This window comes from Limulus polyphemus, unplaced genomic scaffold (assembly GCF_000517525.1).
Source record: "Limulus polyphemus unplaced genomic scaffold, Limulus_polyphemus-2.1.2 Scaffold7295, whole genome shotgun sequence".
Classification (NCBI taxonomy): Eukaryota; Metazoa; Arthropoda; class Merostomata; order Xiphosura; family Limulidae; genus Limulus; species Limulus polyphemus.
In genome coordinates this window covers 20,139-29,901 of record NW_013672905.1, presented here as the reverse complement: position 1 = coordinate 29,901, position 9,763 = coordinate 20,139, and the positions used below count along the sequence as shown (strand labels likewise).

General features: G+C 32.1%; 2 non-coding genes across 2 annotated transcripts; both read left to right on the top strand.

The window, feature by feature from the left end:
• The first annotated feature begins 5,671 nt into the window (after positions 1–5,671).
• On the top strand, positions 5,672–5,743 carry Trnat-ugu. The gene has a single exon. It is a non-coding gene; the product is annotated as a tRNA-Thr (tRNA).
• A 239-nt stretch (positions 5,744–5,982) lies between these two features.
• Positions 5,983–6,054, top strand: Trnat-ugu. Its single transcript has one exon. It is a non-coding gene; the product is annotated as a tRNA-Thr (tRNA).
• The last annotated feature ends 3,709 nt before the right edge of the window (positions 6,055–9,763 follow it).

Genomic DNA, 9,763 nt, shown 5'->3' with positions numbered 1-9,763 from the left:
GCTTCTCAATGCATAAATAAAATCTCTGCAGTTAAAGTTAATGAAGAACATAAAGAAATACTTAAAATAAAATAATATTTTTCAAATAGTTCTATTATTTAGGAAATTGATAGCTTTGTGAAAAAGGAAGTTGAGTTTGAGTTTACTTAACACCACTCTTTCATTTTTAACAAGCTTTCAATGCAATTTTAATTTTATGCAGTAGATGGCTGCAACTTCTCTGTGATCGTATAAGAGTCTGTGAATGTAAAATGAATTATTTCCAATTAGATTTAATGAAAAACATAAAGGAAGTTTTAAAATAAAATATTTTTTTATCAAATAGTCCAATATTTTAGACACACAACAGCTCTCTGAACTAGAAACTTTGATCTGGATTTACTTAACGCCACTTTCTTTTTTCGTAGCAAACGTTATATTAAGATGTTTCTTTGCTACAAATTTTTAGTGGGGCCGAGCCTGGCACCTGTGTGGGCGTGCGTGATACTATACTTCAAACCTAGGATCCGTATAGTGTCCATCATATTAATCCTCTGACCCTGGTCTTGGGTTATTGATTGTGTGCACAAACAGTGAGTTGGGTTGGAGGTGAAAACGGTGGGGTCTGTAAATCACCCCTTAACGTCGGTCTATCGCTCCGGGGTAATTGTACCATCCAGGAGGAACCAGTCCATCTTCACTGGCCTCCAAAGTAATCCAAAAATAGACTTAAAACATTTATTTAAATCGTTAAATGTATTTATTGCATCTATAAAAACATTAATTTTGGCAACAAATACGTATTCTAGGGCTTTCTTTATCTGTCAACATAAAAAATATTTTGTGTTAGTACTAAGAGTATTTGTTTTTTTGGGCGTTTCTGATGAAGGGCTTGATTTAAACATTCCAGTTCCTGATTATATATCTCTGCATTGACAGTTCACTGTGGATTGAGGAGTTCGAAATGAATTACTCCTTTAATGTCGTACCAATGTGCATTACTTTCTGTGGATGGAGTGCAGGTTTTGGAGTTGGAAGTAGTTTTGTTTTTGGCATTTAATATTCTGTCCAAATATGGACAGAGCATCAAGATAAATTCCAGCATTTCGGCTCCTCCCATCAAAGTTTTTAAAGCTAAAGTCACCTGAACGAAATTTGCTGAACCGTCGTTGATACTTACGAACGTTCAGTACATTTCCATAAACTTCTTTCATATTCTTTGTGGCTTCAGAAGCATTGTTTCCCTTCTTGTATTCAAACAGCATTACATGCCGAATGTGTGTCATCACAATAAGAGATAAGAGTATACTAACCTTTACACATTATACAGGCTACACTAATTTGACGTTAATGTCTTGACGACCTAAAAAATATTGCATGTACAAAAATATTGAATTTGGCTAAAAGTACGTATTTTACGACTTTCTTTATCTGTCAATAGATGGCGCGCTCTTCATTTTTTTCATGTAAAGTGTATTATCTTCTGATTATTAAAGTGTAGTAAGTGGACTTATTTTCCAAAACAACTATTATTACGAGAATTTTTTCCATAAGCTGCTAAGACATACTACAAGTAGCAAATGAAATTTCTGTGAATTTTTCAACCTAATGTGATGTCAATGTGTTATTTGGGTTATTAATTAAAATGCAGCGTGAAAACAGTGTTAAATATCTATAAACAAAATATAATGAAAAATAAATTAACATTTTAAAATTAAAGGAGAATTTGTATTTTATTCCAGTTTTAATCGAAATCGTGTTTAAGAATCCTGGAAATGTAACAAGAATGATAATTCTTCAGAATATTTAGTCACTATAAAGGTGTTTTATTTTTAAAACCCTCCTTCCTTAAAGTCTAAAATCTGCACAGTACAACGATTATAAAATCAAACAAAATGTTGTTCAATGTCACGAGAAAGAGTAGGTTCTAAAATAATAATGTACTCGACGTCACTTTATCCTTTATGTGTGTTTTTACTACCTATGGAGAACCATTTTCCCTTTGCTGTACTCAGTTTGGTTTCTCAACTTACAATGATATTTAACCAAATTCTTTTACTGAGAGAAAAGTTTATATGATCGCAAAACAACTTAGTGACATTTAACGGATCATTATATTGTTTTTATAAATGAAGAGCACATTTTTATTACAATTTGTTCTCACTTTGTATCTTTAATTCTAGCATAAAGTAGAAACCAAATAAAGGAATAGGACTCAATGAACAAGTGTAATGTTAGGGATCTATAGAGGAATGGAGCTTAATGAACAAATGTAATGTTAGTGGTCTATAGGGGAATGGATCTTAATGAACAAGTGTAATGTTAGTGGTCTTAGAGGAATGGAGCTTAATGAAAAAATGTAATGTTAGTGGTCTATAGAGGAATGGAGCTTAATGAACAAGTGTAATGTTAGTGATCTTAGAGGAATGGAGCTTAATGAACAAGTATAATGTTAGTGGTCTATAGAGGAATGGAGCTTAATGAAGATGTGTAATGTTAGTGGTCTTAGAGGAATGGAGCTTAATGAACAAATGTAATGTTAGTGGTCTATAGAGGAATGGAGCTTAATGAACAAGTGTAATGTTAGTGGTCTTAGAGGAATGGAGCTTAATGAACAAGTATAATGTTAGTGGTCTATAGAGGAATGGAGCTTAATGAACAAGTATAATGTTAGTGGTCTATAGAGGAATGGAGCTTAATGAACAAATGTAATGTTAGTGGTCTACAGAGGAATGGAGCTTAATGAAGATGTGTAATGTTAGTGGTCTATAGAGGAATGGAGCTCAATGAACAAGTATAATGTTAGTGGTCTATAGAGGAATGGAGCTTAATGAGCAAGTATAATGTTAGTGGTCTATAGAGGAATGGATAAAAGATTGAAAGTATGACTTAAAATAATGAAATCAAAATCCTCATCCAAAGTGGTAGCTACACTTATAGCATTGACAAGAATTTTACAACAAATATTCATTCATTAGTTTGCTAGGCCGCGTATTTTGTTTTACTCACTATCATGTCTAAAGTTATACAAAAAAATGCGGCCTGACTAATTAATGAATGAATATTTGCTGTAAAATTCTTATCAATGCTGTTAGTGTAATTACCATTTTGGCCACCAATTTTGATTTCATTCCTTTAAGTCGCATGCTGAATCTTTTTTGACCACACCCTTTTTTCACTAAAGTGTTTTTGGTTAGATATTTTATAGAATGTGTTTTTGTCCATTTTATTGATTATGTTTAAAACTTTTACCCAGATATAGTGCAGCTTGATCAGTTGTTCAAATAAGTATTGTATATACAGATGGCCCTCGTGTAGCTTTGAGATAATTTCAAACCGAACCAAACTTCTACAGCAGGAATATAAGATAATGACCCGTGACTCACTAACCAACAGTGAGGATTGTATTCCCAACCCCTGGTTTACCAGACCAGTGCACTAAGATATCAATTAATATCAATTAATAATTTGTTCAAACATTTGTAAAAACTGTTTTGTTTTTTTTCTTTTCATTTTGGCCGTTTTCTGTCATTAAATATTGTACCATCCTAAACTTTATGGATCTAGAATTTGATATTCAAATTAGTGAAGGGAATTTCGATTAAAAGGTTAAGATGAGACCTCCTTAGTACTTGTCCATTGAAACATTTATAACCTAAGTATTCTTAAATACCATATGTGTTTATAAAAGTTCCGCTCAATTCTAATACTTCTACAAGACATAGGCCAGGTGGTTAGGGCCTTCGACTCGCAACCTTAGGTTTCGAATCCCTGTTTCCCCAAAGATGCTCGCCCTTTCAGCCGTGGGGGCGTTATAATGTGACAGTCAATCCCACTACTTGTTGGTGAAAGAGTAGCTCAAGAGTTGGCGGTGAATGGCGATGACTAGCTTGTCTTCCCTCTAGTCTTTCACTGATAAATTAGAGACGGCTAGCAATGTTTGTAAGGAAATCTAACAGCTAACAGAGCCGACGCTTTTCTGCCACGAACTCACGACACCTGGTTTAGAAGACCAGTACTCTTTCACTGAGTTATAGTGGCTTGTACATTTAAATTTTATGCATATACAATCTTTAGTTTATTTACAATATTTATTCCATAAACTGACGAACCAATTCAATGCGCTGACGTGTAATAATTGTTAGGTTAATCCACAAGAATAACAAACAATATTAACAGATGATACAGCCAACGAAGATCTTAATTTAACATACACAGTAAACAGACAATACGGTTCCTTTTTTTTTCCTGTCAGATATCTATCCTTTGATATATTTTAATGAAAAATGTTTGTTTAAGTTCATTTAATATTAAATGGAAGGATGGTAAATATAAGCGATATAGAACTTATTGATTGACAGGCAAAAGCATAGCTTTGTTTTACTCTGTAAGATGGCGCCACATATAGTTTCAGAATATATGTTATAATAATGAATAACATGAATACTTCATAAAAGTAGATTTCAAAAATAATATTCCCTTTTTTCTATCACATAAGAATTTTTTTATAAACCGAGAATTAAAAAAACTCTTACTTAGATAAGACTTTTGCGTCGCGATTGGTCTAAAGAAATCTATAGCCAGTGGTTGTCAACATTTTATGCATAACAAAATGTGACCTGATTTCAATGAAAATGATTCGCTTATGTAAAAGTATATATGAAGTTTAGTGAAAAATATGTAGGTGATAGAGAAAAATGGATATCATTTTCGGATTTAGCGTACAGGAATTACTGCAGAAGATGTAAACATTTCAAGACAATAAAACCATCGCAGCCCTGTGTAATACACCAGGAAAAAAATGTTTCAAATATGTCCGCTTTATATATAAAATTCAGGCTTTACTGCATGGCTACAAACTATCTCGATATCCAACCTGAACCAGATCTTTGTAACATCTTTATACCTAATTTCCAACACTGGTAAAAACACGTTCAAGCTGCACACGGCCTGTGTAATATCTCCAAACTTAAGTAACAGAACGAAACAAATCTGCATAGGTTTAAAAACATAAGATTCACAGTCTGGCCACGTTAAACTCAAGAATCCTAGACCACACCTGACCCACACTAACTAGAAAGTTTCTTTTAACTAGAAATGAGATTAATAATTAAAAACGGTTTATATTAAAACCTTTTGTGTTTTTATTGCATTCATTTTGGTTCGTGAAAACTGCAATTAAACTAAAGGTGGCCGTCTTACCTCACCTTTCCCTACTTCTTGTTTAAATATAGTTTTTATAAAGTATATAACACATAATTTTGTTATTAACTTATAAGCGTACAAATTTAGACTATTTTGAGAAAGTCGCTTTGAATTTTTGAAAACGGAAGATTTAGAAAAAAAATGTACAAAATTCTAAAGAATTATATAATAAAATAATGAAGTTAAAGAATGCTTATATGGTTGGATATGGCTTTTTTAGATACATAAAACCTGTACTTCTTGTAAATGGGGAACGTTTTACTTATAAGGTTAGATAAAACGACAATAGGTTATGCTAACACACACGTTGGCTGTACTGTCTGTTCACCATGTAAGTTATACTAATATAACGTTGGCTCTGTTGTCTTTTAATATAGTGGTTATCCTAATAATATGGGTACTTCAGCGCTTCAGTGAGTTCGTCAATTTATCAAATAAATATTATATAGAAACTAAAGATTGCATATTCCGAATATCAAATATACCAGCCATCATAGCTCAGTGGCAGAGTACTGGTCTTGTAAACCAGGGGTAGTGAGTTCGATCCTCACTGGTGTAAGAAACTCTAACAGAGTCGACGATTCTTTGTCATCCTAAACATTATGCTACAGAAGTTGATATACAAGTTAGTAAATATAATTAAAATAATAATTACTTTATCGGTACATTTATGAACTAAATATTTCCTCTTTGTTTTTAGACATTTGGATCTATTTGTTGTTACAGGAGAAATATAAAAATAGTATTTATAATTCATAACTAAAATATCTTATATACGGAGATTTTTATCATCCAAGCGCCACCATAGCTCAGTGGTAGAGCACTGGTCTTGTAAACCAGCGGTCGTGAGTTCGATCCTCACTGGTGGCTATTCAGTTACGTATTGATCGAAATGTCTAGACACCGAAATAAGACATTTAGCAATAGTGAGTTTATAAATATTTCAGTTAACTGGTATTAACACAGGGCTACTTCAACGATCTATGTTAAGTATACCGTACTGAAGTGGATATCAACTTCTGTAACAATATAACAAGATATTAGATGACAGCGAATCACGGAGTGTTAAGTTATCTTACAAAAATAACACGATTTCTTTGTTTTTTTCTGTGAGGTTTTCTGTGTGTTCAAGAATAATAAACGTTATAATAAGTGAAAGAATGGTAGAGATATGCGATAAAAAAACTTTATTAGTGACTAATGGGCAGAAGTTTAACTTTCTTTAACTCTACAAGATGGCGCCACGTGTAGTTTCAAAATAGAAAGAATAATAATGGATAATTCATCAGTTACAAATGTTTATGTTTCACAATATTGTTGTAAGTTAAACAATAGTTCTGATGTGAAAAAACCTCAACATATATAACTACTCTGTTTTGTCATTTTTTCTTCCACAATTTGAATTTTACTTAGTTACTGAAGAGTTGATTTTATCCTAAACAACTTCGTATGCAACAAAGAATAAATAAAACAGAGAATTGGAATTCTGGAATGTTTCTTGTTTCATATTAATTTTAAATATATTTATCCGTTTAACCATATTCTGGGATTAAAATCTGTACATTTTACAAAGAAAATATAAATTTTACTTGAGGACAAATCTTAGTTTGATGTTCAATCTGCGCTAGATCTTTGTAATATATCTAAACGTAATTAATAAAACAGACAAAACACTTTCAACCTGTACTAAATGTATTTGGTGTATCTACACCTACATAAAAACCAGGTAAAAGAAAACTTATCTTACACAAACCGTATGTAATATATACAAAAGTATTTAACTAAAATCGTAAAAAAATATTAATTTAAAACTTATTTTTCAACTCCCCTTTCACAGTAGTCTCTAGGACTTAAACAGTGGTTAAAACACAGTTAATCTTTATAAATATAATAGTACTGTCTGTTGTGTGTCCATGTAACTACTTCGCAGGGTGTGGATGGATCTTCACCAAAATTGGTATAGAGGTTCATTAGGTCCATACGAGGTACATACAAATTTTCGGTTTTGCATTTTGCGGTTTTTATGGCCGTTTTTGCGTGTTTTACCACTATTTCGTCCCCTGTAGTTGGATATTCACCAAATTTGGCATGAAGGTTTGTTGGGTCCACGCGAAAGTACAAATTTGTGGTTTCACATTTTGTGTTTTACAGTTTTTATGGGTGATTTTTGTGTCTTGACAATTACATATAAGGGAAGCAACTTTTCATGTCCTGAGATAACCTTTCATTAATCATGAACTTACATAACTTCCGTCCAGGGGACGGGTACTCTAGCTAGTAAATAATAAGCTTAATTTATTAAAACCGTTCTGAGCATTTGTTAACTTCATATTTTATAAAACTAAGCCTACAAAACATATAAAGATGTTACTTATTAGTTATCTTCAATGTTCTTATACAATATTCTTCTTCCTGAACAAATATAGGACGTTTCACAGAAGAATAAAATAAAACTTGCTATTTCTGTAAGGAAATCCAAAACAGTCGCCAATTCTCTGTAATCCAATGTTGTACCATCCTAAACATTATGTTGCAAATGTTGATATAGTTATAACTAAACTAAAGTAAAAAACGTACACAAGCTACAGTGTTAATTTATCTCTTTATCAAATATAAACCGTACAAAAGGCTTAACTAATGTTAGGCCTAAGACAAGTGGACTTGAGATTTCGGTGTATGCGAGTACAATCAATATCTATAAAAGGCTTATTCCCTTTGTCACTCTGTCGAGAACGCTTTCACGCTCCTTTTTTTTATAATGCTTAACAATATTCATCGTCGCTTAGCAACAAAACTATAACCTTCTTGTTCTTAGGCCAACTATGGTGTTTATGTTGAATGCTTAATATTCATGCAAAATATAATATAAAGTAATGGGGAAAAACTCGACAAAGTAAAATAACTTTATTAATAAAACGACGTTTAGGGCAACAGCCGTGTTCAATCATTTTCTTACATTGTTGCTTGTATTTTTGTTCTACATTTTCGTTTTTATATTTAGTTTATTTTTATACTAGTAAATAAATATAATGTTTTTTTTACACTAGTTCTATTATATTATTCCAGAAATTTTGTATTTAAAGAAGTACTGTTGAAACAAAGATAATAATTTCACCGCATCTGTTTGAAGGTGTCTGTTAATTAACCATTAATTATTAATAATACAGCTTTAAGAACGAAACAATTATTGATTGTTTACTAATTACAGAGTTTACTAAATAACAATAATTTATCAAGATACAACCACTAGTGAGGATCGAACTCACGACCCCTGGTTTACGAGACCACCACTGAGCTATGGTGGCTTATTTATTTAATGTGTTGTACGTAGAATCTCTAGTGTATGTATATATACATATATAATTAATTTTTCTAAAGTGACGAACTCATTCAAAGCACTGACCTATCTAAATTGTCAGGCTAACTTACAAGATTAACAGACAATACCACCAAAGTGTATGTTAGGCTAACCTACAAGATTAACAGACAATACAACCAAAGTGTATGTCAGGCTAACCTACAAAATTAACAGACAATACAACCAAAGTGTATGTTAGGCTAACCTACAAGATAAACAGACAATGCAACCAAAGTTTATGTTAGGCTAACCTGCAAGATTAACAGACAATACAACCGATGTGTATGTCAGGCTAACCTACAATATTAACAGACAACACAACCAATGTGTATGTCAGGCTAATCTACAAGATTAACAGACAATACAACCAATGTACATGTTAGGCTAACCTACAATATTAACAGACAACACAACCAATGTGTATGTTAAACTAACCTGCACTGTTTACTGACAATATCACCAATCTCTTTAAAATTAACCATTAATGTGTTATATTACAGTTTTAAGAACGAAACAATGGTCAATTACGAAACAGATTATAAAAGAATAACAATAAATTATTACAATACAGAATTTCCAAAGTTTGGACAATGAAAATACGAAATATACACCTTTTAAATACTGAACACAGATGTATCATATGTAGACATGGCCAAGGTACTCAATAGGAATAATACAAATATACAGCTAAAAAATCACAATGACAGAGAGTTTTACTTTAAAAGATGATAGCCACTCACTTTCATTTGTTTAGTTACTCAACAAGCCCAAAAACAAGGCAAGAAACCATCGCTAATATACCGAACCAGAAAGTGACCAACTCACCAAATTGTTCATCTTTCTTCTTGTTGTTTCAGTCGAGATAATTCTACAACTACTTTATCACTAACGTCAGTTTAAACCTAAGTCCACTCTATGTGTTTATGGGTAGTGCATGATATCATCGCTTAGTCGTAATAACTGGTAGTAATTTTAAAAAATCATAATTCTAGTGTAAACGATGTTATTAATACCCCTTGGAGTTAGCTTTTGTTACAGAAACTTGATGTTCCTGTCAAAAGCTTAAGCACAGGGTGAAACAGGAATTACCAGCCAATAATAGATGAACATTAGATAACTGTAGCATATAGAATACTCAATGCTTTGTACACTATACAATCGTTGTCTTTAGGGAGCCATCCCTAAATTATATATGAAATGAAGAGGGAAAACAATCATTAC